General features: G+C 50.3%; 1 long non-coding RNA gene across 2 annotated transcripts; it reads left to right on the plus strand.

Moving 5' to 3' along the window:
* On the plus strand, positions 1 to 27,956 carry LOC124246501 (uncharacterized). 2 transcript variants are annotated; one of them, XR_006890516.1, is made up of 5 exons: positions 1 to 271; positions 14,651 to 14,786; positions 15,293 to 15,357; positions 15,883 to 16,010; positions 27,888 to 27,956. It is a non-coding gene; the product is annotated as an uncharacterized LOC124246501 (long non-coding RNA). The 2 variants fall into 2 exon arrangements; XR_006890515.1 differs by lacking the exon at positions 27,888 to 27,956 and adding an exon at positions 22,429 to 23,637.

Raw genomic sequence — 27,956 nt, forward strand, 5'->3', positions numbered from 1 at the left:
TGCCTGCTGTGGCCTGTAGGAATGGGGGAGGCTGAGAGGGACTTCCCTTCACCCCCTCCCCTCCTCCAGCCTTCAGAGGAGGCCGCTTCCCTGTCACCAGACCTGAGGGGGCCCTCCCCTCCTCTTCCTTCACTGGCTAGACCTCCACCCTGGCCAGCACAGGAGGGGGCCCCGCCTGGCTCCCTCACCGCAGGGGCCGGCCGTGCCAGCGTTTCAGTGACCCCACAGGTGCCCTGGCTGGGCTCCAGCGGGGGAGAGGGGTGAAGAGAAGGTGAGTACCCCAGCCCCCTCCCCCTGCAGTGGGGCCGGAGCCACTCCAGCGGAACAGGGCCGGGGCGGGAGGTGGCTGGTAGACAAATGAAGTGCTTATTCTTCTGTCAGGTTACCCACAGCTTGGCCTGAAATCCTGGGGCCTCAATTATCTAGATAAATTCTGCCCCTTGAAGAAAAGCCCCCACTGCTTGGTCTTTGCCCTCCACCACTCCGGTAGAAGAAGTTTCAAAAGTCTGGAACCTTGGACAAGCAGTATTCTCTTGGCACTGATTTGCAGATCTTGATTTCTAAGTGAAGCACCCCATGCCTCTCCCGGGGAACAGCCCAAGTGCAAATTCTTTCACTCATTCATTCATTCATCCAGCAACATTTTATTGAATGCCTATGTGTGTCAGACATCCTCACCACAAGTCTATACATTAGGCATGAGCATCCCCATCTTAGAGGGGAGGAAATTGAAAGTCAGGGGTTTGGGCAACTTGCCCAAGGGCACAGGGCTGAGAGGCTGGTAGACCTGTTAATCCTTTTAGTGCCGGGAGCCCATTGTGTTGCCTTGTACAGTCCAGTCTTGGCTTGGCCGTGGGACCCTGAGCAAGCCCTTCTCTCGGGACACAGCACCACTATTGTTATCTGGGCCACACTTCCTCACCAGTAAAGCGAGGAGGTGGTGGATGGACTGGCTTAGTGGTTCTTTTGATCCTGGCTGGGTATTAATAGGTATTTAAAAAACACTGATGCCTCCTCTCCCACCCCCACGGGTGGTGGCCCAAGACATTCTGACTTCACTGGCCTGGACTGGGCCGCAGGCATCGGTATTCCTTAAAGGTTCCTAGGTATTTCAGTGGCAGTCAGAGCTGAGAACCGCTTGGACTAGAGGATGGCTAGTTCTCGGGGTGGGGGGGAGGGGTGTCTAAGGGCAGAGCCCAGCCCCTTCCCCAGGCTTCTGAGTCTCTATTCTCAGGGTGATTACACTGCAAAGAAACCTGGGGCAGCTGTCTCTTTAAGGAGATGGTGTGCTGGGAGGCATCAGAGGGCCAGCCCTGTGGGCCAGGTGGCTGGGAGGAGGCTGGAGCTCAGCAGGAACCCTGGGAGGCAGACTTCCAAAGGGAGGCAGCGGTGAGGAGGGGAAGCTCCTTCAGGCCTGGGGTGGGAGCAGAGGACTGAGGTCCCCTCTTTTCTGGAGAGAAGCAGCTCCTTGCTCTGACCCTCTGGGCCCAGCTCGGGGAGTGTAGGCCCCGGGAGGGGCAGGGACAGGCTCTGCAACCACAGTGCCTCTGGGGAAGGTGAACCCAGTGCCCTTGGCCACCTGCCCTGGCATCCCTGCACACGGCGTTCTTACACGTAGTCCCCACGTGGGAGGGGAGGGAACTAGGGGCACCTTGACTCTCCTTCCAAAAAGATCTGCTGACAGAGACAAACCTCCCCATCCCCACCCTCTCCGGCTGCGGCTGGCAGGCACCTCAAGAGGTTCAGGAGCGGGAGGGCCTCCTCCCTCCCTCCTTCCCCTGTGCCCATGGCCACGCGCTGTCAGGCTTCAGCAGTCCCAGAGTCTGTGTGAGCTGCTCAGAAATTGGGTACCCAGGGCAGGGGGAAGAGGGAGCCTTTGAGACCTGGGCTTGTCCTTCCTCTATTCAGATTTCAGCTAGAAGAGGGTTTCTCAAACTGTGATGGGCACACACATCACCCCCAGATCTTGTTAAAATACTAATTCTGATTCGGCAGGTAGAGCTGACACTCGGCATTCCCGACAGACTCTCAGGTGATGCTGCCCGTCTGTGGACCACACTTTAAGCAGCAAGAAACTAGAACACCCCCATGGCTGTTCTCTGAGCCTGGCCCTTGGATGGGCCTGCAAGCAGCTGGCACTCACCAGGGTAGGGCCAGGCTGGGCTGACGGCCACCAGCCCCTGGTGCCCCTAAGGAACAAGTGGTCCTCACCAGCCTGGCACGTGGCACCATTCATGGCTTAGAGCCCAGAATGGGGAAAACATAAAATCTCATTTCAAGCCCCAATGATGGTTTGGTTCAGCTTTCCTAGCTTTTTAGGAACTTAATTCCATGCATTTTTCTTAAATGCAAGGCTGCAAGACACTTGCTTAAAATGGTTTTTTCCCTTCTACATTTGAATAAAGACAGGCCAAGAGTGGCGAACACTATTCCTTCCCTGTTTCAGGCCTCTGTTTCGCCCTGTCTCTATGTCTGGGTCGGTGCCTGTCCTTGTTAGCTTTTCTTGTCTGTTTCTGTTCTTCCTTAACTAGTACACGGTTGACACCTGTACAGACCTGCGTCTGAGTCCTTCCTTTGCCACAGTGGATTAGCGTTGTGACTTTGGGCAAGTCTCTTGTTCTCTGAGCCTCAATTTCTTCATCTATAAAATGGGCTCATTCAGAGTGGCTTCGCAGAGCAGTTGTGAATATTTTTATACGAGATGCATAAACATTGAAGCACCTTGTAAAGTGAAAAGGATTGGCCAACGATATGGAATCATTATAGGGCAGCAGTTAAGAGCACAAGAACTGTAGCCAGCGTGTCTGGAATGGAATCCCAACTTTACCAGTTACTAGCTGTGCAGCCTTGGGTGAGTTACCTAACTGCTCTGAGCCTCAGTTTCCACATTTGTAAGAAAAGGATGAAAATATTATTACCCCACTGGATTATGAGGAGGAGGAAGCAAGATGAGGGATGTGGATACTGCTGAGCACCAGGGTCTGGCATAGTCTCACACCTCCTCCCCGCAATTGGGCTTGTACTATTTCGATCCTGATACTCCCGCCTTGATGTCCCTGTGTGGTTAGGTATGTTGATGGCCACACAGTATTCCATTAGATGAATGTATGGAAATTGGCGGCTTAACTCCTTTATTGTTGGTCATTGTGGTTGTTGAGCTGGGGGTCTGGAGTAAAGGTTTACAATGGACAAGAGGAGGCCCCAATAACCATTTCCTTTCCTCCCTTTTCAGCCACCCAGGTGAAAGGCCACTCCCTGGCCCAGGAGCCCCCCACCCCCACCCCAAGGCTTCGAGCACCTGGCCTCCTCACTCAGGACCGCCTGCTGGTCAGGGAGCTCAGGATCCTTCTCCTCCTATGGGTTCCTTTGTTAACCCCTCATGCTGCACTGCAGGGGGGCAGAGGTTACGATTTGCCCATTGCTGTCAGAACCGGACACGTGACCCAGCAGAAATATGCAGGAGACACAGGCAGACAAGCCAGCAAGAAGCAGGGACCTTCGTGAGGCTGACAAAAAAAGCGCAGGCAGGGCCTAGCGATGGAGGTGTCCAGGGGCTGCGGGCAACCCACTCACATTCTGTTTATGCCGGAGGAGGGCTTCCTGGAGGAAGTGGTGGACGCTGGGGCAACACGGTGAGCCCAGCTGAGCAAGGAAGATGTGAGCCTTTCCAGCCTCTCAGGAAGTCCCGCCATTTACTAGTCGTTGCCCCTGGGAAAGACCTTAACCCCTCCCTGCCTCAGTCCATCTGCTAAAGGGGGTAAGAGCATCCAGTTCCTCAGGCAGGTGGGAGGATCTCATGAAACCAGACCTGTAAAGCAGCGCATGCCCCTTAGCGAGGGTTCAAAGGATGTAGCTGCCACTGTTGTTACAGCCTCTCCCATCTCCCGGTCTGAGTCTATCCATCCCCTCTCCCCGCCCCTCCACCTCCTTCCCAGCATCTCATTGCCACCAACACTTTTACAGCCTTCCCTCCAGTAAACTCCGGCTCTCTCCTGGGAGGCATTACCGAGAAGCAGGACTTACTGTGGAATTGTGTAAAGAGCCACCACAAACCTGAAACCCTGGTGTTAGGGCCCAGCCCACCCCTGCTAGAGCAGTGTGTCCAGAGGCCACGGGGAAGAGGGGTGTGGGTGACAGGAAAGACATATGTCCTGGTGGGCAGGGTCTGGAGGTTCCTCAGCTTCAAGAACACGACCTTTGCTGTCGGTAGCGTTGTTTCACAAAGGGCCAGACCAAGCAGCCTCCCGTATCCCCAGAAGACCCAACAAGAGTCAGTGGATTAAATTAAAGCAGCAGAGATTTGAGTGGGATACAAGGAAGGCTGTCCTGATAGCCTGGGATAACACGCAGGAGAGGCCGAGGGTAGCAGGCTGAGCTGCCCTGTCCCGGGAGGGAGGCCTGGACTGGGTCAGGTCCGAGGGCCGGCGCAGGGGCGCAGGGAAGCTGGTCCACTGAATAAACCGGGGGCAGGAGGGTGGATCATTTCGTCTCTCCTAGCCTAGAATTCAATAATTTCCTTTCGGTGTGATACCTAAATTTCCTTTAAGCTTAAAGAAAAAAACCATCTATATGCGCTTGAATGTGGCCTTCAGCAAAGGCCCTCACAGACAGGGGCCCCCACCCTCACCTTCCAAGCTTCCTGAAGGCACGTTTTGGCTAAGAAACAAAGTTCGAGGTGTGAAACCCAACTGTCGATACAGTCACTCTCTGCAGTCAGGCAGAATTAATTGTGTGAACACCATTGATCAGACCACTTAATACTTACAGGGGCTGAGAAGCAGCTGAAACGTAATTTCATTACCAACCCGCTCACCCCTAATGAAACTCCTAATAACTCTCTAATTTTTCTTTCAGATAAGGGCTGATAGGTGGAATGAGGAGAGAGGAGGTGGGGGAAGGGAGAGGGAAACTTATTTTCTCTTCTTTGCTCGACTTTATCTACATAGATCCAAGTTGCACACCAACTCCCAGAAGCATCCTGCCAGAAGTCACTTTAAAGGTTGTGGTCAGCCCTGAGATTTGTGCCTGGGATGGGGTGGTGGGTGGAGGAGGGGCCCAGATTAGCCTAAACTGCAAGTGAGGTTAACAAAAATCAATTCTGATTTGCCTTAGGGTGATTATTTAGTGATTCAAGGGCAGCTGACACCTTTTCAGGCTGAAAAGAGAACACGTGTGGGTTCTCCGGGCCCACAGAGGTAGTCACAGGTTCAAGATGTCAGAGGATAATAATACTGAGAGCGGTTGGGAATGGTCACCAAGTAGTATGAGTCCTGGCTCAGGTCCTGCGGGGGCAGGTGTGAAAGTTCCCTTTCTGGGGCCTGCACACACAGACAGAGCATGGACCCATGCAGTGTGCCCACGTGCACACACAGACACGTGGGCCAATGGAAGTTCCAGGAGGGCAGAAACACTGTCATACTTGCTCTTTTCTCTTGTGCCCTGTGGGGTGTCTGAAATGTAGTAGGCACTCGATAGGTATTTGGAAAATATGCACAAATAGCACGTGCATACGCATACACATGACCTGCACACACCAGGCATGTGTACACACAAGTGCATACACTCTCTCCCACCCTTTGTTCTCTGGGAAGGCAGGGACCCTGGCCGTGTTACTTGGCATTTTATCCCTGGCACGTAGTGGGCACTGGGAAACATTTGTGCAAAGAAGAGCTGGATGAAACCGGCCTCCAGCAAAGCTCATCTGTTCACAAGGCTGGATCCTCCTTTAATTCCCATTTGAGCTCTGGGATCCCCGCTCCCCGGAGGTCAGTCCCACCCTGTCGTGCTCTCAGGGACTGCTGCTCACCTGCAGGAGACCTGTTTACATGGGAGGCTCTGGGTGTCTTTAGCATCTACCTCCCTCGTCAGACTTGTCCTCCCAGATTGCCCCCTGCTCCCCCCTCTACATCAGACCAGGAACTTCTTGAGAGGAAGGCCCTGCCTCCTAACAAAGTGGGAGCTCCCGGATGGCACTCCCCTGCCCCATCAGACCGGGATTTCTCCCGTTAGTCTGAGAGTTCCTAAGGCGGCAAGCCTTCCTCGTTAGATTCTTGTAAGAGGTCCCTCCTCCATCTGTTTGGGCTGGTGAGACGACACCTTTTTGCTTAGCTCTCTGCTGGACCCCCTGGAGTCCCCCAGTGTACGACAGATGCCAGAAAGCCTGCCCAGTGCCCAGGTTCCAGGATTGGGCTCAGAGGGTGGGTTTGTAGGCAGAGGAGAGGGAAGCAGCATAAATAACTGGGCCTGGAGGTGGGTACGTGTGTGCGCGTGCACCAGCGCCCGTGTGCAGACAGGGCCTGCCTTCCCGGACTGAGCCAGTATGGGCAGGAACATCCAGGTTTCTATGACCCAGCTCCACCATGCTCTGCCTAGGACTCCCCCCAGCCCACCTCAGGCCCTTGAATTGTGGCCTTTCTGGGGCAGGGATGGAGGAGGGGCATCCCCCACATCCAGGGCTTCACCCCCACCTTCCCACAGCGTTCTTCCCCGCCCCAGCTCCCTTTACCTGGCTTCTGAGGCCTGGGAAGGAGGGAAGGAGGAGAGAGGGGTGGGGTGAGAGGTGGGGGTAGTGGAGGGTAGTTATTTACAAAGCCTGTGCCCTGGGGACCCTTGTCCTGGACAACAATTACAGCCCCTTAATTAACTGAAATGCAGTCCGCCTGTCGATGGAGGCATGTACCCCACTGAAGTTTGCTGTGCCTGCCGCTGTCTAGTACTGGTTAATGAATATAAATCAGATAGTTTATAGTTAGCAAGCAGGGAACAGGCTGGCAAGGGCCTGAATTCCAATGCAGAATGCCCGAGGATAGGAACATGCCCTCTATAACAGAGGCCAGGGCACCCGTGGGGGCAGCACCGGTGGGGGGCGGGGGTAAGTCTGCCCACCTTGCACTCGGGCTGAGTGTACGCACAGGTGTATGTGCAGCCTGTGCACAGAAGGATCCCCCAGCACAGGCATGCCCTACACACACAATGTTACACACCCACAGAAGTGAAAGACACCCGTGTGGCCCACGCCCTCTACAAGAAACACAGAAACCCTGAGCAAGCATGGCCCCCAGGAACCCCTGGCCCCTGCCCTCTTCTGAAATCCACCGGGCCCCGGCTCTGGGCAGCTTCCCCCTTGGAAGCCCGAGTCCCTGCGCACTGCTCCTGCAAGGGCCAGATCTCCTCTGATCCCCAGGCCAGCTCCCTGCTGATTCTGGGGTCAGCCCAGGCCCAGGATGCTGACTCAGTTTCCCCTCCCCAGGCTGGAGTTGCCAGACTGACTGCACCTAGTGGGGGCTGGGGTGGGATCCCTGGGGTGGGTCACTATGGCTGTAGAACCCTGACTCTAGGCAAGGAGGCTTCCAGAATGTGTGTGGGGATTTTACCCAAGGCCCTCATAGCAGCAGAAGAAGCAGACTGATATGGTCCTAGCTCAGGGCCAGGTTTACAGGCTGGTGATGTGTGTACCCAGCCCTGCGCTTAGAAGCTTTAATGGTTTAATGCTCTTCTCTTGCTGTCTTGGAAGTCTTAATAATTTTGAACAAGGGGCTCTGCATTTTCACTTTGCACTGGGCACCCCAAATCCCGTAGCCGGTCCTGTTCTCAACCTTGACATAGGGCCAGTGGGACAAGGCTGTGGGCAAAGTGTGAGTTTGGGGTTTTCTTGTTTAGGGGGTCCCCGGACAGAGCTCTAGTGACAGGGGTCTCTTGTGGAAAGTGCACTCTATCAGACCTGGGGCTCTGTCCTGCTGGCCTTGTTACCTGGGCAAGTCACCTCACCTCTCTGAGTCCCAAGTTCCAAGGAGATGACCTCCGATCCCTTCTAGCTCAGCCACTCACCCCTGGGGAAGAGGCCAAACCTCTCTGCAATCTTGGTACACACACACACACACACACACACACACACACACACACAACACAGCCAAAGCTTCAACATAGGGCTGCATTGTTACCTCTGGAGAGATGGATCTGGGCGTCCCCACACCCAGGCAAGTCCCAACAAGCTGCTTCTAAAGCCCAGAGACCAGCCAACACATTTCCGGGACTTGTTTACTCCCCTACTAGGGGGTGGGGGGCTCCAGCTGCGGGGCGTGGGGGTGATTGTGGCTTGGAGGGGCTGGATAAAGTAATTGGCATGGAAGGCTTGATGACACCCCCGCGTTCTACCTGCTGGTCCGGGCTGGGAGGGGCCACAATTATTTACTCCTCCTGGGCTCCCCTGTGGGGAGAGCTATGGGCAGAGGGAGAGCATCTGCGGGTTCCGCAGACAAAAGAAAATGATCCTATGACTGCGCGGCGGGAGTGGCAGGGACGCGGGCCAAGGTGGCTGGGCGGCTGAGGGGCGTGCGGGATGTGCACGCAGGGCGAGTCAGCGACCAGTGACCCCACGTGACCGGGGAAAGGGGCGCCGCCTCCCCTGGGTTGCCCCGCCCAGCACCGCGTTGGGTTCTAGTGCCCTGCCCCACCGTCGTGGTGTGGGGCGCCGCGTCTGTGGGGCTGCAGGTCTGCGGGGGGGAGGCTGGCTTTTGCACCCTCTGTGGGCACCTCCGAGGCCCCGAAGTCTGCTAGTCTCGGGGCAGCAGTGTAGGGTGCCCCCAGCCTCCACCCTTATCCCATAGCCCAGGAGAGGGGCAGTCACTTATCCAGGCTGCTCTTTCTTTTTGATGGAGCCGACTAGGGAGGAGCGAAGCCGTGCCAGAGCCTCACACCTCAGTGGGTAGGTCTTTCACAGAGGCCTCTCCCAACCCTGGCTAAGCTGCTGTCAGTACACCCATTTCACAGGTGGAGAAGGACAGCGAGAAGGCACTCACTTCCTGGAGTCCTGCAGCAACATGGCCTTTAAAGCTTGTTACTTCTCCCTGATTCCAGACCAGGGCCCTCCAAGGAAGTCAGCGCTACCACCCCTAATTCTTCCCCGACAGCCGCATCACATACTCCAGGAGGTGGACAGGACTCCACATCCCTGGCAGACTTGGGAGAGAAGGCCTTCCGCCTGGTGGCTCCAATGCTCTGACAAGTATCGCCAAACAATGTGTCCTTATAAACCCTTTCATGGCCTGGGGACATCTGCTGAGCGTCACAGCCCTGGGTGAGGGAGACCAAAGGGCATCAGGAACTGAATGCACAAAGGTTGAAGCCAGAGAAGGCACTAGAAGAGGTTTGCCCTGTGACTCATTCGGAGTTGAAATCCGTCTTGACTGCTAGCCCGGAGCACCCACAGACATCCCTGAGGTGCTGAAAGTAGACTCACCCTAGGGAAGTGGGCTCCCAGAGTGGGGGCGGGGTGGGCACAGGGAGGAGGGTGTTTTTCATTTGGTTTTGCTTTGGTGAGAATCTGGCCAGGCTCTCCCACCCTCCCTTCTCTGAGAGAGAGAGAGAGACTTGGTCCTCAGTTGGGGACATCATGTAAAATGAGTCTCTAAGACATGCTCGGATGCCAAGGGCTCTGTGGTCTTAGTCAGGGAAGGCTTCCCAGTGGGCAGAGCTGAGGGATGCTGTAGCAGGGCAAGGACAAGCCTGGGCAGAGATGGGGGACCCGAGCCTGAGTGGGCCTGCCTCTCCCCTCGCCAGTCTCTGGGTTCAGCAGGCAGCAGGATTGGAACCACTCTCCATTTTGAAGTGAAATGAGGAATCATGAGCTTAGGAAGCCGGTTACTGGTGGAGGATCCCTGACATCACCCCAACAGACAGCGAGACGGATGCTGAGGGGCAGCCCTTCAGGCTCAGAACCGCGAGGGTCAGCGTGCCTGGGACAGGCTCAGGCCCGGGACTGTGGGCACTGCCCCCCTGGCTGGGAGAGGGAGAGAAGGCTGCTTTGGTTCAGGCCTTTCCATTCCACCCAGGAGCCTTGGTCAGAGCTCCCCTCTTCTTTGAGGCCTCCTCAGACCGACCCCAAAATAGCCCCACTCACAACTGTCCCCTGGTCACCTCCTCCTCCTGGCATGCACGGAGGCAGGAGGACACCTCTGGGACTCACAGACCAGCCCGTGAATTCATCATCCTATGTGTCCTCTGAGGAACAAGGCAAAGAGGTGAGGGAGAGAGAGTGAGAAGAGGAACACCGTTGTCTGCTCTGGGGTTGAACTCTAGAAGCCAAGTTCTCAAACTGTCGGGGGTGAAAAGAGATACCCAGCTTCACCCTAGGGGCTTGAAGATAAGGAAGCCTGTGTCTGAGCTCTGCCTCTGAATTCACTGGGTGAGCCCCCCAGGTCCCTCACCCCCTGGTAAAACCAGTGGCCTTGGGGCTCCATGGGTCTGTGGGTGCTACTGGCCTGGGAGAGAGTTGGCAGGGGTGGCAGAGGGTCCTGTGCTGGGTTTTCGTGACCCTCCTGGGACTAGGCTCTTCCCCCTGGACTCTGGCTCAGCCACCAAATGACCTTGGGAATGCCCCCTGACCTCTGAGGCCCTCAGTTTGCCCTTCTGTGCTAAAACCCCCTCCAAGGGATATCAAGAGGCAGACAGAATCTGGGTGAAAAGCCTGGCCCACAGGCCCTGGTTTACTATTATTAATTATTATTCTTCATGACCATGCTAAGCGTCCACTTATACATCATGGGGAGGGGGAGATCCTTCTGTGGCCCCCGCATAGGCCCAGACTCTTTTATTTCTCTCCCCATTTGCCAGATATGATAAAAACCTCAGCCAGCCTAGCCCACGCTGGGGAATGTGTGTTTGGAGAGAAGCGAGGAAAGCGAGGGAAAGGTTGACTGCCTTATCCCCCTCCCTCCCTTTAGCGTGGGTGACACCGGCGAGAAGCGAGCAGCTGACCCGGGTTTGAATTTAGAGTGTTCATTAATACGATATTATGCCATATGCTCCCGCACACTGTCTCCCTCTAATGCAGCCGCCAATTTGCTGAGCAGCCCTAATTAGTAATGGTATAATGAGAGTATTCAGAGGGTAATGTGGTGGGTGGGGACGAGAGCGATAGCATTGCTCCTGGCCACGGTGGGGAGGGACAGGAGCTGGCTTCGAGGGTTGGGGCTGGAGGCGAGGGGTCCACAGCAAGGGGTCATCTGGACCCAGGGCTGGCTGAGGCCCAGGGGGCAAGGTGCCTTCCCCACGCCCCCAGTTCCTTAGGGAGCAGGGGCTCAAGGTTGTGGAGAGGGGTGGGCGGGCAGCAAGGGGGGACAGGGTAGAGGGAGAGGAGAGAGAACCTGGGTGCAGGAGGAGGGAATGGATGGTCCTTTGTTCCTACCCAGACATGGATGCTAGAGGAACTGTAATGGAGATGCTTTGTGTGTGGGGGGGTGTATGTGTGCATGTGTGGTGTGAGAATACTAAAGCCTTTGAGGGTGCCAGGCATCTGCTGGCCCCTTACAATCACCCTGCCAGGTAGCATGACCAACACCATTTTTCAGACGAGGAAACTGAGGCTTAGAGAGGTTCAGAGGTCACTCAACTGGTGGAGGAGCAGAGGACTGGCAGCCAGGACTGGCCGACCCCAGAGCCGAGCAGCTGGGTTTGCCCCTCCCGTGCGGATGCTGTGGTCACGGCTGAGGGGTTGGGGACGGGTACAGCATAGCAGCGCCTGACTGCTCATCCTCCTTGCCCTTCCCTACTTACTCCTGGGTGCTTTATCTGTCTCCTCCTTCCATTCTCAGTCTGCAGTTTCCCAGCCTCAGTTCCTGGGGTAAGAGAATTTGCAGGATCCTAGGTGAGAAGCCTCTCTATGTGATGACCAGGACAGACTCCACACCTTCGTGCCAGTGCCAGCGGAACCTTTGGCCTGGGCAACTTGAGCCTCTGAGCTTACAGCAAAGTCTGCCCCAACCAGGGAAGAGCTGGGGGTCCCAGGGAGCACAAAGTGTCTGTGCCCCAGATTCAGGGCTGCCCCACCCCCTGTGAGCCTCCCAGTGCCAAGGGTGTCCACAGGAGCAGGTGGGTGGGCCCTGGAACCTGCATCTTGGAAACCCTATTGCCAGCGGCCCTCGCAGGCCCCCTCCTTCGCAGGCACGGCTGGGCAGCACTCCCTCCCCGGGTGATCACAGTTCTCCCGCAAACCCACGCTCAGGAGATGAAATATTCATCACGTACATATTGGCTCCTCCAGCGGCTTTTAGGGAAAGCAAATGAGACTGACTCCAGGAAGGAAATGAGTGTGAGGCATGGGGGGGACAATGGTGAGGACAAGGGTGGGGAGGCACCTCCTCCCAGCTTCAGCCTCTCTTGGATCCAGCTTCTGGGCACAGGCTGCACCTTCTATTCCTGGTGTCCCCAACCGACCACATCCCTACCCCCACCCACCAGCACCAGAGCCTCCACGTCTTCTCCTGGAAGATGGAAGTTCACAGTCTTACTCTTACACATCCAGGGAGAGCCACAAAGATCCATCTACCCACCAGCCCCTCTCAGCCAGGTGCTGGGCCTCCAGGGGTGAGCAAGGCAGCAAAGTCCCCACCGTCACGGAGGACACAGATGATGAACAGGCCATAGATGTATAAGATCATTTCAGGTGGCATATGAGGAAACAAAACACTTATCTTAGTTTGGGTGGGTAAGGAAGGCCTCTCTGAGAAGGTGACATTAGAACTGAGACCTGGATGGTGAGGAGGAACTTTCCAGGCAGAGAGAACAGCACGTGCAAGGGCCCAGAGGTAGGAATGAGCCCCAAGTGTTGAAGGAACAACTGGAAGGCCAGCGTGGCTCTGACTCAGGGGGGAGAGAGAGCTTGGAGAGGGTCACAGGGGCCTTGGAAGCCACGGAAGACTTGGGGTTTATCCTAAGAGCAAAGAAAAGCCTTTGGATGCAGGAGGAAGGGCACTGGATTTGGAGCCAAAGTCCTGGGTGTGAGGCCTGAGCAGGTCACTTAACCTTCTAGCCTCACTTTCCTTATCTGTGAAATGGGGACAGGGAAGTCCAGCCCACAGGGCGACTGTGAGGTTTAAACAGCATCATTTATGTGAAAGTGCGTTGCTCTTCAGTGCTAGCCTCACAGCATTTCCCTCCACCTGTCCCTGCATGAGCCCCCAAAGATCAGCCTGGACCGTACCGAGTGATGGACCTCAGAAGCCTGGCATGGAGGTCATTCAATGAGTATTTACTGAGCAACCGCTGTATGCCTTGCTACTGTGATTGGTGCCAGGATGCAGCTGTGAACATGACAGACTCAGTATGGACTGGAGAGAGCTGGACCAGCCCATTTCACAGACAGAGTATGGTAAGGTCAAGGCCACCCAGTGCTAAACTGTGAGAATGAGAGCCCAGGTCCCCTGATGACCAGTCTATTGTTCTCCCCTGGATTCAGACAATGGGTTCCCCTCTCCTCCTCTAGCTGACAGGTCCTCCAACAGCAGGGCCCACCTGGGAGGGAACGTGGTTTCCTGCCCCGTGGTCCTGCTTGGAATGAGGAGGAATTCTTCTGAGGGGGTCAGGAAGCTTTCTAGAGCTTTCCTGGCTGTCATGGGCCTTGAAGGACAGATTTTGGCTGTGAGGAATGGACAGACATCTGGCAGAAGGGACAACAAAGGCTTGGAGACTGGAAGCGTGGGACGTGTATGTGAAACAGCGGGTGGGTCTGTCAGAGAGCAAAGAAGAGGAGCCGGGCACGATGGACCTGGAAGGGCTCTGGCTGCATTTCCCCCAGCAGCGGGGAGCCACGGGAGCTCTTCGAGTTGGGGAGTGGCGTTCTCAGGACTGCTCCTAAGACAGCTCTGGCAGCTCTGTGCTCACTGTATCAGAGGGGGAAAGGGAGGCAGGGAGAGCGGCGAGCAGACTATTGCAGTGGTCCAGGTAAGCGTTAACGGAGGACTCCACTGAAGCAGAGGCAGTGGCAAAGAAGAAAAAGGAGCAATTTGAGAGGCATTACAGAGGAGAACCCACCGCCACCTGAGTTGGGCCCTGGTGGAGTGTGGGGAGCAGGAGGGAGGGAGGAGACAAAGAGCTCTCAGAAGATGGGAGATTTAGCTGTTCTTTATTGATTCCGCGAACATTTCCTGAGTACCTGCAGAGGGTCAGGCCCTGTGCCATTCAGGCAGGAAATTGAGCAAAATTGTGCAAAACTTGAAGCCTTGTGATTTGTGCTCTTCTTGGTTTGGGGGATGGGGAAGTGGGGCGAGGGGTCTTCGGGCTCTGGTGCCCCTCTCAGAGCCTTGATTTTGTTCTCTGTAAAATGAAAGTGTTTCAAAGGACGGTCGTCCTTTGCCCACACAGCTCCCAGGGCCAGGGAAACAGGGCTGACTGCTTCCGGAAGCTTCTGGATAGATCCTCGGAATTCTGGTCACTCAAGCATGTGGAAATGAGGAGGGAGTGAGGAGAGGGGAGGGGCTCTCCTTCGAGGCTGGGGAGGCAGACGCATTTGGGGAGCAAGGAGCCCTGTCAGGGGTCATGGTCCTCTCAGGACTGTGGGGACAGGTCTCAGGGCCTCCTCCTTCCCATCCGGGGAAGCAGACCCAGGAAAGGGACACTTCAGGGACTGTGGCAGCAATTCCTTCAACAACAGGCAGCAGCTAACATTTCCTGGGTCCTCTGCGAGTAGCTTTACACGCATTAGGTCAGTCAATCCTCAGTGTCTCCAGGAACCAGGACTGGCAGCCTCCCATGTTCCAGATGAGGATACTGAGACCCAGATTTCTGAGACCATTCACAGCACCAGGTCTTGGAATTCAGGCTGCCTGACTCCCGCATCGAGCACTTAACCTCTTCTCTGACCCTCTCTTCTGAGAACTCACCCAGGACCTGGAGCCCACCTGTCCTGCCATCTTCTCTGCTAAGGCCCCACCCCACTGCAGTGCAGGGGCGGCCGAATCCAGGGTGCCTTCCTGGGAGCAGAAACATCTGAAGAGGACTGTGGAGAAGAGGTAAAATTTGGACTTGCCAAGATGGGGGAGGGAAGGGCATTCCGAAAGTGCCTTTGCACCACCAGAGCAAAAGTGAGGCGGTCCGTCCTGAGTGCACTGGAGCTGGGGGGCTGAGCCCTGGGGCCCCCTTTGTCGCCGCCCTGTCACTAGTTTTCCAGGAAGTTTGCAGTCTCCCCCTGCCCTCCCCCACCTACCAGGGTGAAGGTTTGTGGGGAATGTTCTCCCGCAGAACTCGGCACGAAATAAATTCCATTCTTACTCTGCAAATGACACTGCACATAAATATTCAGTAAATTAGCAGCACGCTTTTATAGATTTATCAGTCATTGCAGGCACAAAATGACAGGCAATGTTGTAGCTGAAATATTAATGCTGACAAATTAATGATTTCTGAGTAAATGATGTCATTTTTGCACCGTTTCATTAAAATTTACTCACTTCTGCTTCATTTCTGGACCTAAAAAAAATTAAAATCATTTCTTTCTCTCTTTCTTCTTTCTTTTTAGTGTGGGATCGGTTCCCAAACCTGAGAGGGACATAAATTTTCCCCAGCAGCACCCCGGAAACGGAGGTGGGGAGCTGGGCAAGGCTAGCCTCCCCTCCCCCAGGCCCTGGGGAGGAGCTGGGGAGAGACCCCCGGGTCCCAGAGCCGGTTCCTGGGCCTCTGCTCTTAGTGTCGGTGGAACATAGCAAAGTGGGCTCTCTGAGTCAAGCCTGGAGTGAGGGTGGGGATTATAGGGGACCATGGGGCGGGATCTTGGGAAGGGTGTGTTGTGGTGGGGGGCATGTGGGGACAGAAGAATGGGAGGAAGTCATTACCCTTCCCCCTTAGCAAACTCTGAGGGTCTCTCCCATCTTATTTGGCCTCCTTTCTTGCAATAAATTTGGGAGTGCTTAATTCCCGTGACTTCTGTAGTAGGAAAAGGGGTCAATACCAAATGTGTAAATATGGCCGACCCACCTCTCACAAAAGATCTTGGAATCAATAGATTTGAGTCCAAATCCGGGCCAGACCCTTATGCGCAGTGTGACCTTGGGCAGGTATCGTTGCCTCTCTGAGCCTCAGTTTCCTTTTCTCTATCTCCTCATTTCTCAGGGTTCCTGGGAAGATGAAACGGGATGGCGTATACAAGGCCCCGGACAGGGACAGGTTCCCCAGTCAGACACCCCCACGGGACGCCCTCCCCCAGGCTCCTAGCCGCTCCCGGCCCCCAGCTGGGGAAGGTGAGAGGGGCTTCGGGGAGGAGCAGCGAGGCCCCCCGCGCGCCCGGGGGCTGGGGTGGGCCCAGGGTGACCTTGGCGCCTGCGGGGGGGTGGGGGGGGGGGGGGGGGGGGGGGGGGGGGGAGCCCCGCGCCGCCCGCTCGGTCTGGTAACCGTGGCCAAATGCAAACTAGCTCTTGGCCCCGGCCGGCGCGGCGGGAACGGAGGGCGCGAGGCCGGGAGAGGCAAGGCGGACACAAAGGAGAGGCGAGGGAGGCGCGCGGCCGCCGGAGCCGGGCCGAGCCGTATCGGGCGATCTCCGGGCTAATTCGTGTCAGGGCCGGCCTCCTATCTCCTGCCCGGCTCCCCGGCCGCTGATAAAATTGAAGTGGAAATGAAGTTGGACGCTCGGGAGGATCCGCGCGACAGTGGGGGTGGGGGTGGGGGTGGGCGTGTTGCGCCGCCGGGGCAGCTGCTCCTTCCGCGGCCGCCCTTGGCGCTGCCCTTGGCCAGGCCGGAAGGATGGGGATGCCGGGCGGGAGGGGAGGAACGCCCCTGCCAAGGGCCCTACAGCGGCTACAGACTCTGTCCCTGTCCTGTTATCATTTACCCAGCCATAGGAGTGGGGTAGAAATAACACGCACGTTTATTGAGAGCTTACTATGTGCCAGGTGCTTACAGTGAGTTATTCTCTTATTTAACCGCCTCCTATATGAGGCGGATGGAGTGTCCCCATTGTCACGGGTGCAGACACGGAGGCACCCAGACTCGCGGCTGGCCCGGGGACAGCTAACAGGGAACGGCGGATTCGCACCCAGGCGTCGGCATAAGGCAGCTGGGGCGCTTCACCGCCTCCCTCGCCTCGGCTTAGGAGCGCCCCGCGTCGCTGGAAGAGGACACGGGGGCGTGGCGCCGGCCGTTGCGCATGCCTGTTATGAGGCAGGCCTTCCAGCCATCATCTCCCCTGAGCTATGAACCTTGGTAGTATCGCCCCCACGTGAGGAATCTGGGGCTGAGACAGGACGGAAGGGATCAGGCATGGCAGCAGGGGCTTGGGGAATGTGGGCATGCTGGGGTCAGTTCTGGATGAGGTCTAAGCTGCACCTTACTTTTCGCCGGGAGGGGAGTAGGAGCCTGGATTTGACGATTGGCTCTTGTAATCCAATCTGGTTATTATTCACTTATATTCATTTCTATTTTATTCATAAGTTGGCCCCTGCCTGCCTCACCTCTGTCACAGCCTGCCTGTTTCCACCTCTCTCTGGCTCCAGCCGCACTACCAGCTTTAGGCTCTCAGTGCCTAAAGGGAAATTTAGGCAAGGGAAAATTTCTGTTCCGGCAGCTTGGAAGGCTCTTCTCCTGGGCAACTTTTTCATCTTTCAAGTCTCATGATCTTTTAAATAATCCTTTTCATAATATCCATATACACTGATATGCCAAAGTGAATACACTGTATTTTTTTTCAATTGGATACGGAACAGTAACCCAACTTGAACACCTATTAATTAGGTCACAAGGGGAGTCTTAAAACATTCCAGAGAATCACCATTATACAGAACATGTTCTCAGACCACAGCGCAATAAAATCAGAAATCAAGCGCAGACAGAGAGCTAACAAAGCCCCTTGTGTTTTGAAATGAAAAACTTCACTTCTACATAATCTGTAGGTTAAAGAGGAAATCAATAAAAATTACTAAATATTTAGAATTGAACGATTATGAATGCACTTAGTATTCAAATTTGTAGGGTACAGTTAAAGCAGTGCTTACAGGGAAATGTATAGACATAAGTGTATGTGTCATCTTTAGGGCTGTTCACCAAATAGTTCTAGCTCTTTGCCTTCTGTTCATATCCAGGGTAGGCTCCCTCTGTTATGTTTCTGTTCTTTCAAAGTACTTGCCACACGTACATATTTATTTCTGAGCATAGTTTCTTAGTGTCTGCGCTGCTGGCTAGACTGGATACTCCAAAAGAACAGGAGCTATAGCTGTTTTACTTACCATTGGATTCCCAGCATCTAACACAGGCATACAATAGGTGTTCAATAAATATTTGTTGAGGGAATAAATACATTATTAATGAAATGACAACCTCCCCTCTTTCAAAGCGGATTTGAGATGGCCTGTAACAGATACATATAGCATGTTAGTTAAAAGTACAGCTTGGCAGAGAGATGAGAAACCTGGGAGAGTCAGTAATTAAGTGTGTGGTGGGGAGGGAGCAGCACTGGGGGTGCTGGTGCTCAGATGACCTCCACTCTTCCCAGCATCAGGCTTTTGGACAGCTGAGAAGGTGGGCAGGAGGAGGAGGAGGAGCGTCTGGGTGAGGAGCAGGACTGAAGAAGCTGAGTGGATACCCTGCAGACACCAGAGGAGGGATGTTTGGGGAGGCCCTTGGGAACAGAGAACACCAACTAGGTGGGTGGTGGGGAGAGAGATGGAGGCGAGAGGCTGAGCATTTGCTCATTTTGATTCATTCCCCAAGTCCTCTGGGCCCTGTAAGCAAGGGCTGTAGAGCTGCAGCTGGCGTGGGCCGGTGCCTGCAGTGGCTCTGAGCTCCCAGGGCTGCATTCTGGTGCCTCTGGGGCAGTTGGATGGGCCCCTTCTGTGGTCAACAATGGACAAGAGACTACCTCCACAGAACGTCCAGCCAGGCTCTGCCTCGGTCCAGCTGCCCGCCTAGCTTAACTCTCGATTTCCATTTCACAGTAGCTCCTCCTTGAGAGAACATTTGATGATATTCCTTCTCACCGAGTGAGACAGATTAGCTGAGCCATTTTTATGGTTCTTTCTAAGTGCATGGCAAAGGAGTTATTTTCTAAGAGGGGTTTACATGAAGGAAACTCTACTTGGAGTCAGAAAACTATATCTGAGTCCTGCTTCTGTCCCTTACTAGCTGTGTCACCTTGGACAACTTCCACCCCCTCTCTGAACCTGAGTTTCCAACTCTGTAAAAAATGGGTATGAAAATAGTAATATGTACCACACAGGTTAAATAGCACAGAGATAGAAAGGCAAATAGCAATGAGATTGTGTATGTGTTGAGAGATTCTGTAAATTATGAAGTCTTACACAAACATCAAATTTTACTATTATTCAAGATCTTCCTTTGTGTGTGGTCCCTCCCTGGGTCCACACAGGGATCCCTGAGATCCTCTCTAGTTCCTACTGCTCCCGTAGGACACTGCATACCCCCTCCTCCCTGCTGAATCTAAATTAATTGCTTCCAGTGCTGTCTTCCAGCAGCACCACGTATGGGCTTCTTTGGGGCCCTCTTGCTATCTGCCTTGTGTAGGAATTACTTGTGTGTGGTCTGCCCCTCTTGATCTAAGAGTCTCTGAAGGAAATGACCTTGACTTCTCATTCCCAGATCCCTAGGGTTCAGCATGGTGCCCAACACATAGCAGGGGCTCAAAAACGACCTGTAGAATTAAATACTTTTGATTCTTTGTTAACTTATCAAACCAGTATTTTCTGGGAGAATTGTTTTTAGAGTTTTATAAATTATAGAAACACTAAAACTTTAAATACAATTTTGAGAAGAGAAAAAAATTACCTAGAATCCCACCACTATATGTCGATGCTTATTTTCATTTTTGCTTATTCCTTTCCAGTCTTTGTTTTATGCCTGAATAGTTTACATTGCTGCAAACATAGCATGTGTTCAGTGTTTTTTTCATTTCACATTATCTCAAACATTTGTATACTTTCTACATTTTCATAATGATGTTTTTAATGGCATAGAGTAGATGTACCAAAATTTATACATTTTTTTCCAATCATATATGGAACTGTTACCAAAATTGAACATACATTAGATTACGGAGGAAGTCTCAAAACATTCCAGGGAATCCACATTATACAGGACATGTTTTCAGACCACAATGCAAGAAAATTAAAAATCAACCACAGCAAAAGAGCTAACAAGACCTTCTATGTTTGGCAACTAAAAACCAAACTTCTAAATAATTCATGGTTAAAGAGTAAATCCATGAAAATTAATTAAATATTTAGAATTAAATGATAGTGAAAGGGTTAACAATTCTGAACCACAATACATGGATACTGGAATTGAACATTTAAGTTAATGGATGGGAGCCAGGCTTCTCGTTGTTGTGGGAAGTTATAGCTAAGTAAAGCATTGAGGCTAGAATGGTCCATGTGGCAGTAGATCAGAGCCTGAGACATCAGAGTGAATTTACGCTTAGTTTAATATAGATACAGGTGCTTACTTACAGAATTATATACAGATATGTGTGCATATGTGGGTTAGTATACACACACATATTTCCTTGCTCTGCCAGCTGAGAGGGCCTAGAAACAATGGCCCCAGTAGCAATGGGCACACCTAGCACCCAGATCTTGGTTTCTAATACCATTCTTCAGTAAAAGGAAGCAGGGTTCCTTGGAGAAATGACTGATTCTAGAACTGGGGCAGGAAATACACAAGATGAGCCTGGAGCATTTCGCAGTGCCAGAAAGTGAGAGAGTGCTCAAATATGAAACCACTCACATTGATGAGGTTCTAAGAGACATAGGAGCCAACTGAGAGCTCCTAGCATCCCAAGCTGAGCAATTTGAGCAACAAAATAAATAATGTAGTATTGGATTATAACCCAAACTAAATATCCGTGAATCCATACTGGTTTATATAAATGGTTGAATAAATAAATTAGTAGGGAGAATAGACAAATCTCCTGTGTAGAAAAATTACAAATAATTTATGTAGATACTCTGCCCTCAAGGAGGTGGAGTCGACTCCTTACTCCTTAAGTGTGGTCTGTGCACAGTGACTTTCTTCCAAAGAGTACAGTATGGAAAGGGAGAAAAAGGAGTAATTTTACGGTGGAGAAATCTGATAAACACTACGTCAGCCAGGTGATCAAGGTCAACATCAGCCGTGATAAGTCATATTGATAGTCTGTACCCTTGGTTTGATGTGATGAGAACAGCACTTTACCTCTGTGGTTGCCCTCTCAAAAACCCTTAACCCCAGTCTAATCATGAGAAAAACATCAAATGAATCTCAGTTGAGGAACATTCTACAAAATACCTGACTGATACTCCTTAAAACTGTCAAGGTCGTGAAAAACGAGGAAAGCCTGAGAAACTGTCACAGCCAAATGGAGCCTAAGGAGACATGAGGATTACTGTAATGTGGTACCCTGGATAGGATCCTAGAACAGAACAGTGGATAAAAACTAAAGAAATCTGCATAAAGTATGGACTTTAGTTAATAATAACATATCAATATTAGTGCATTGATTGTGACGAATGTACCACACAAATGTAGGTTATTAATCTAGGGGAATTTGGGGGTCATGTATATGAGAACTTCCTAGGTGCCATCTTCACAAATTTTCTGTAAATCTAAAACATTCTCAAATTAAAAGTTTATTTAAGGATGATAATAAAAGTACTAGGTAAAATTGGTAAGGAGCAGTTAAAGCAGGATTTAGAGGAAAATTTATAAACTTAAAAGCATTAGTGCCGTCCAGCAGATATTTCCAGCACTTTGGCACATGGTAGGACTGCACTTTCTGGTCCCTTCATGGGGCCAATGGGTTGTGAGCTGAAGTGATTTGTGTCACGTCCAGGAGCGAACATTTAATGACTGGTACAGGACCATCCAGTGATCTCTTTCTCTCTGCCATGGCAACCACCAGTATTTCAGACATAGGCTGCTCTCCGAGCTGATGGCCTAGAGTGAGGCAGAACCCCCAGCCAACCTGTAATAGACCAGTAGTACAAGAGAGAAGTAAGCCTTTACTGTTTTAAATGACTGGGATTTTGCTGGTCATTATTGTAGCGTAATTTAGTTCATCCTAACTGATATAGCAAGTATTTAAAAATATGTATCAGACAGATTGCTTTCAGCTATTAAGTAACAGAAAACCCAGCTCAAATTAGCTTAAACTGTAAGGGGATTTATTATCTCTATCATAAGATGTTCTGAGGCAGGATTAGTTAATTCAAAGGCTCGGTGATGTCATCTTTCCATTCTGCCATCTTTACTTCCAAGTTTACTGTTCAAGCCACTAAGTTTTGGGCTAATTTATAATGCAGCAATAGACACTAATTAACAGTGTGTAAGGATTAGCCACTTGGAGCTCTGGTAGCCATTTGCCAACATGAAGGGAGCTAGCTAAGAAGTGAGGCTAGTCATTAAAAGAGTTTGACACTGGCCAAGGTTTGTGATGGAGATGCTAGCTGTCCACCAAAATCCAATTTTTTTCTTTTTGCATGCTAACAGAGTGGCACTTAGGCACATGGCAGCCTAGCTGGGCATGACATTTTCCAGCGCTTTTTGCAGTTTGGTGATGCTATGAGCTATGCTGTCACTAATGGAATATGAGCGGAAGTGAGGTGTTCCCCTGCTGGGCTATGATTCTTACAGCAGCAGGAGTGTTTTCTCCATGTTCTTTCTTCTTCCTTCCCTCAGACTGGAACTCAAATGTGGCAGTGACCCAGATTTCAACAGGGAACGATTGAGCCACAAGATGGAAGGCACATGGGCTCCTGACTGGTTCCGTGGAGCAGAGTAAACCTTGTTCTTTAAGTCACATGATTGTTGGAACTCTTGTTTTGGCAGCTTGTTTTTTTATCCTAATTAACATAGTTAATTAACACAGATAAAATAAACAATAAAATAGAATAGAGAGCTCAGGAACATATTCATATCCCTATATGGGATCATGGCATATGTTAGAGATATCGCTAATCACAGGGAAAAGAAAGACTAGTTAATAACACAGCTGTGACACGTCATTCACAAAAATAAAATGTAGATGTTTTAGTGACCTAAACATGAAAAACAATTAGAGGTTAATATTTTTCATAACCAGAATAAAGAAAGATTTCTCGAATAACACAATAAGAACAACGAATAAAATAAAAAATAGATTTATTTAACTTTATTAAAATTAAATCTTGTCTAAGGCAAAATATACCATAAGCAAGACTAAAAGGCAGGCAATTTACTGGGAAATATTTGCAATATATAACGTATCTATCAGAATGTATAAAGAATGCCTATAATCTGTAAGAAAAAGACAAACAGCCAACAGAAAAGTAAGAAACAATATGAACAGACAATTCACAGAAGAGGATAGTCAAATGGCCACTAAAGCCATGAAAAGAAAAATGAGATACTTTTTTCACTCATCAGATTGGGAAAAATTAAGAGGCCTAGTAATATAAAGTGTTGGTGAGAATGTGAGGAAAATGATACTGCTATACACGGCCGGTGGAAGTGTAAATATTTCCATTCCGAGAGCAAATAAGCAGCAACTAATAACATTTAAAAATGTGCATACTCTATGACCTATTCAGAAAATTCAATTTCTGGTTTTGTTCCCTGGAGAAATTCCGACATGTGCATACATAAGATGTACACTGTACTACACTATTGTTTAAAGTAGCCAAATATTGGAGACAATATAACTGAATATCTGTAGAGGAATAAATTAATGATATATGATATGTTTATACAATGGGATATTATACAACACTTTAAGAGGAATGAATTAGATCTATACATCTCCACATGGATAGTTTTAAATAATGTAATGTGGGTCAATAGAAACAAGATTCAGAATAATATGGAAAATATACCACTAATATACCTTTTAAAATGTAAAAATAGTATAAATTTTTTTTTAAAGATTTTATTTTATTTCCTTTTTTCTCCCCAAAGCCCCCAGTACATAGTTGTATATTCTTCGTTGTGGGTCCTTCCAGTCATGGCATGTGGGATGCTGCCTCAGCATGGTTTTGATGAGCAGTGCCATGTCTGCGCCCAGGATTCGAACCAACAAAACACTGGGCTGCCTACAGCGGAGCGCGCGAACTTAACCACTTGGCCACAGGGCCAGCCCCAAAAATAGTATAAATTTTTAAAAAGTATATTATGAATGGATGTCAAGATGTTTTAAATGGAAGGATTCACCTCAAACTCAGAATAATGGTTCCTTCTTGGAGAAAGGGGATAGCACTGGGAGTGGCAGTGAGAGGGGAGTTTATGCCTGTAATGTGTCTTTTCCTTAAAATAAAACAAAAGCAAGTAAATATGACAAAATGTTAACTTTACTAAAGGTGTCAGTCAGGGTCCAATCAGGAGACAGGAAGAACACAGGGAAAATTTAATATAAAGAATTCCTAACTAATTAAGGTGGTTAACTCCTCAGAGGGTTAAAGAGCCCGCTGAAGGATACAGGAGTAGCAAATGAGGGGAGCAGCTGCTACGTCCAGGGCTAAGAGAGAGTGTGCCCAGGAAGGAACACACTTGCGAGAGGGCCCCTCAACCCAAGGCCAAGAGAGGGTGTGGCTGTGGACCTCACGGAATTCACTGAGGTGCTTCAGCCAGAGGTGCTCCACAGCTGCCAGGCGATAGCTGGCAACCAGGACGCTGCCCACAGGGTGCAGCGTACCTCCCTGGAGGGGAGCATTGCTGGCCCTCCCATATGCTGCTGGCAGCTGTGCCACAGGAGTGGACATTGCACGGGAGCCAGGAGGAGATGGCCCTTCCTCTGCTATGCCTTCAGTGCTCCTCCAGCACCCTCTCCTCACCAAGCCTAATGTTGTGCCAGCTGATAAAGGGGAAGCCTTTACAGGGTGCAGCTCCAATATCCCAAAGCATGCACACCATGGTGGATTTGGAGCTGAGAGGCAATACACTGACAACTAGCACACTAATGATGGACAGTGGGAATACAGGTGCTGGTTATATTATTTCTCATTTAAGGCTCTCAGAATAAAAGTATTAAATGATTACAAGTTAAAGAATTTTTTAAATGATATTTTAAAGTTAACCAGTAATGAAATAAAAACTTCTTCCAGAACACTAGGGAAGAAAAGTAAAAGGGACAGTGGAGATTAGAAGATCAGAATCTCAGAAAGAAAGAATAAAACTTAACCAGAAGGTAAAACCAAGAGGCATTTGTTTTTGCAAAGGAATTATTTCCCTTCTATCAAGAAGACCAAATCAGTTAAATACCAAAAAAAAAAAAAAAAATGTAAATGGGTAAAACCTCCTTATTAAAAGACAAAGACTTAAAGATTGAGTCAAAATTAAAATTAAATTATATGCTGTTTATGAGACACCCTTAAAACAAAGAGACAGAATTTAAGAGTACCAAGGTGAGTTTTTCCCATGACAATTCTATCTTACTTGGTGTCCTTTCTTTCTTCTTTTCTGTACCTATCAAAACCCTCCTAATAGATATATGTAATTGTCTGTACATGCCTGAAAATCTCTCTTGACGAATAAGCATGAAGCTGCTAACACTGGTTACCTCTGGGGAGGAGAGCTGGGTGATGGGGAAATAGGAGTGGGAGGGAGGCTTTTCTGCATATCTTTCTGGACCTTTTGAATTGTGAATCATATGTACATATATTACTTATTTTTTTTAATAATAAAAACAAGCTCCCCCACCAAAAAAAACTAAACAAAAACTAAAACCAAAACCTTATGATCTTTAAGACATAGCTGCCCCCTATCCTCAAAAAATTAAAAATAGAATTACCAAAGGATCCAGCAATTCCACTTCCAGGTATATTCTCAAAAGAATTGAAAACAGAGCCTCAAACAGATATTTGTACATCCATGTTCATAGCAGCATTATTCACAATAGCGAAAAGGGGGAAGTAATCAATGGATGAATGGATAAGCAAAATGTGGTATAACCATACAATGGAATATTATTCAGCCTTGAAAAGGGAGGAAATTCTGACATATGCTACAACATCGATGAACCTTGATGACATTATGCTGGATGAAATAAGTCAGTGACAGAAAGACAAATACGGTAGATTCCACTTATATGAAGGGCTTAGAGTGGTCAAATTCATAAAGACAGAAAGTAGGATGGTGGTTGCCAAGGGCTGGGAGGAGGGGGGAATAAGGAGCTATTGTTTAATAGATGCAGAGTTTCAATCTTGCAAAATAAAAAGAGCTATGGAGATGGATGGTGGTGACAGTTGCATGACAATATGAATGTACTTAATACCCCTGAACTGTACACTTAAAAATTATTAAGATAGCAAATTTTACATTATGTGTATTTTACCACAATAAAAAAAACTGGAAAAAAAAGACACAGCCACCCCTTTCCAAGGGCCCTCTCTACCCGCCCACTCCCCACAGACCTCACCTTCTCTGACCCTGTGTCACTCTTAGGAAAGTCCAGCTCATCCCTAGGTGTGTTGGTTTCCTGTAAACAACCACAGACTCAGATTCTTGAAGACAGGGGCCTTGTTTTATTCTTTCTTTTTTTTTTTTTTTTTAAAGATTGGCACCTGGGCTAACATCTATTGCCACTCTTCTTTTGTTTCTTCTTTCTTCTTCTTCTCTTCCCCAAAGCCCCCCAGTACATAGTTGCATATTCTAGTTGTGAGTGCCTCTGGTTGTGGCATGTGGGATACTGTGCCTCAGCATGGCCTGATGAGTGGTGCCATGTCCTCACCCAGGATCCCAACCAGCGAACCCTGGGCCGCCCAAGCAGAATGCGTGAACTTAACCACTCAGCCACGTGGCCGGCCCCTCTTTTTTTTTTTTTTCTTTTTTTTTTAACTCTGTACTCTTGGTGGCAAAATACTTAATGACTACTTGATAGAATTGACACATTTTGCCTCCTGGACGAAGCTTACCCTTGGAGGGCACATGTTCTGGGGCTCTGGAAGTAGAAACACTACCAACTTGATGGTATGGTGGCAAGAGCCCAGGCTTGGGAGTCAGCCGACCAGGACTAGGAGACGGCTCAGCCACTGTGGCCGACGCTGCCCTGAGCCTCAGTTTTCCCCTCCAAAAAATGGGATGATAATGTGTGATGAAAGACAGTGTGGGTCATTCTTATCCGTCTTCTGCCTTGAGAGAGCTCACAGATCAAAGGCTTGTTTCTTTTCCGCCTATGCTTTTCCAGTCTCTATGTCAAGCAGCAGAGAACAGAACTCTGTTGAGGGAACAGAATATTCCTTAGTTATTTTTTCCTTTTTTATACCTCTTTTTCCTTTTGAGATAATTGTAGACTCATACGCGGTTGTAAGAAATAACACAGAGAGATCTTGTATACCCTTCATCCAGCTTCCCCCAGTGGTAACGTCTTGCATAACTCCAGTACAACACCACAACTGCAAATTGGCATCGGTACAGTCCACTGGCCCTGTTCAGATTTCACCAGTTTTGCACACACTGGTGTGTGTATGTGCGTATGTAGTTCTCTGCAGTTTTATCCCATGTGCAGATCTGTAGACCCCTCATGCTACCCTTTTAGAGCCACAGGCCTTAGTTACATTTAAGGGCTCCTGTTTCAGAAGGACATTTACCCTGTGGATCACTGAGGGTTCTTTCAAACATTCCAGTCTACCCAACCCCACCATCTCTTTTACCTTGCTTTCTCTCCCACATCCTAAATGTTGTCCCTTAGAGAGCTGGAACAAGTAACAGGTGCATCAGAGAATTCCCTAGTCATCTTGATTAGAGTGCATCCCTATGTCCTCTGGAGACCCTTGGACTCGGGCAGGGCCCCTGTTCCTCTGAGTGGCAGGCCACTCATGTCATCAGACATGCACTAAACCCGCATTCCTGTCTCCCTCTAACCCTGTGCTGAAGAGAAACTATCACTCTCGTTTCCTGATTAGAAGGGATGGTTGGCTCCTGAGAGTTGGACATGCCACCTGGTTAGTGTGGTCAAGTCCTTCAGTCCAGCCTGGGCTGCCAAGAGCTCACGTTGGCCAGCTCCTGAATCACCTTTCTCTCCCTGAGTGGGAGTCCTTTAAGCTGCAAGTTCCAGTTCTGGGTCCTTTTATCCTCATAAGACACTATAGTCATTGGGTGTTTGGAGTCATGCCAAGGGAGCAGCCGGTAAGACCAGGGACCCAGAACTCTCACCATGTTCCTATCAGGTGGACTTGTTCACTGAGGAGTGGACCCCGTCAAAGGTGCCTGGTCTTTTGTTCCCTGGAATCCACTTC

This window comes from Equus quagga, chromosome 11 (genome assembly GCF_021613505.1).
Source record: "Equus quagga isolate Etosha38 chromosome 11, UCLA_HA_Equagga_1.0, whole genome shotgun sequence".
Taxonomy (NCBI): domain Eukaryota; kingdom Metazoa; phylum Chordata; class Mammalia; order Perissodactyla; family Equidae; genus Equus; species Equus quagga.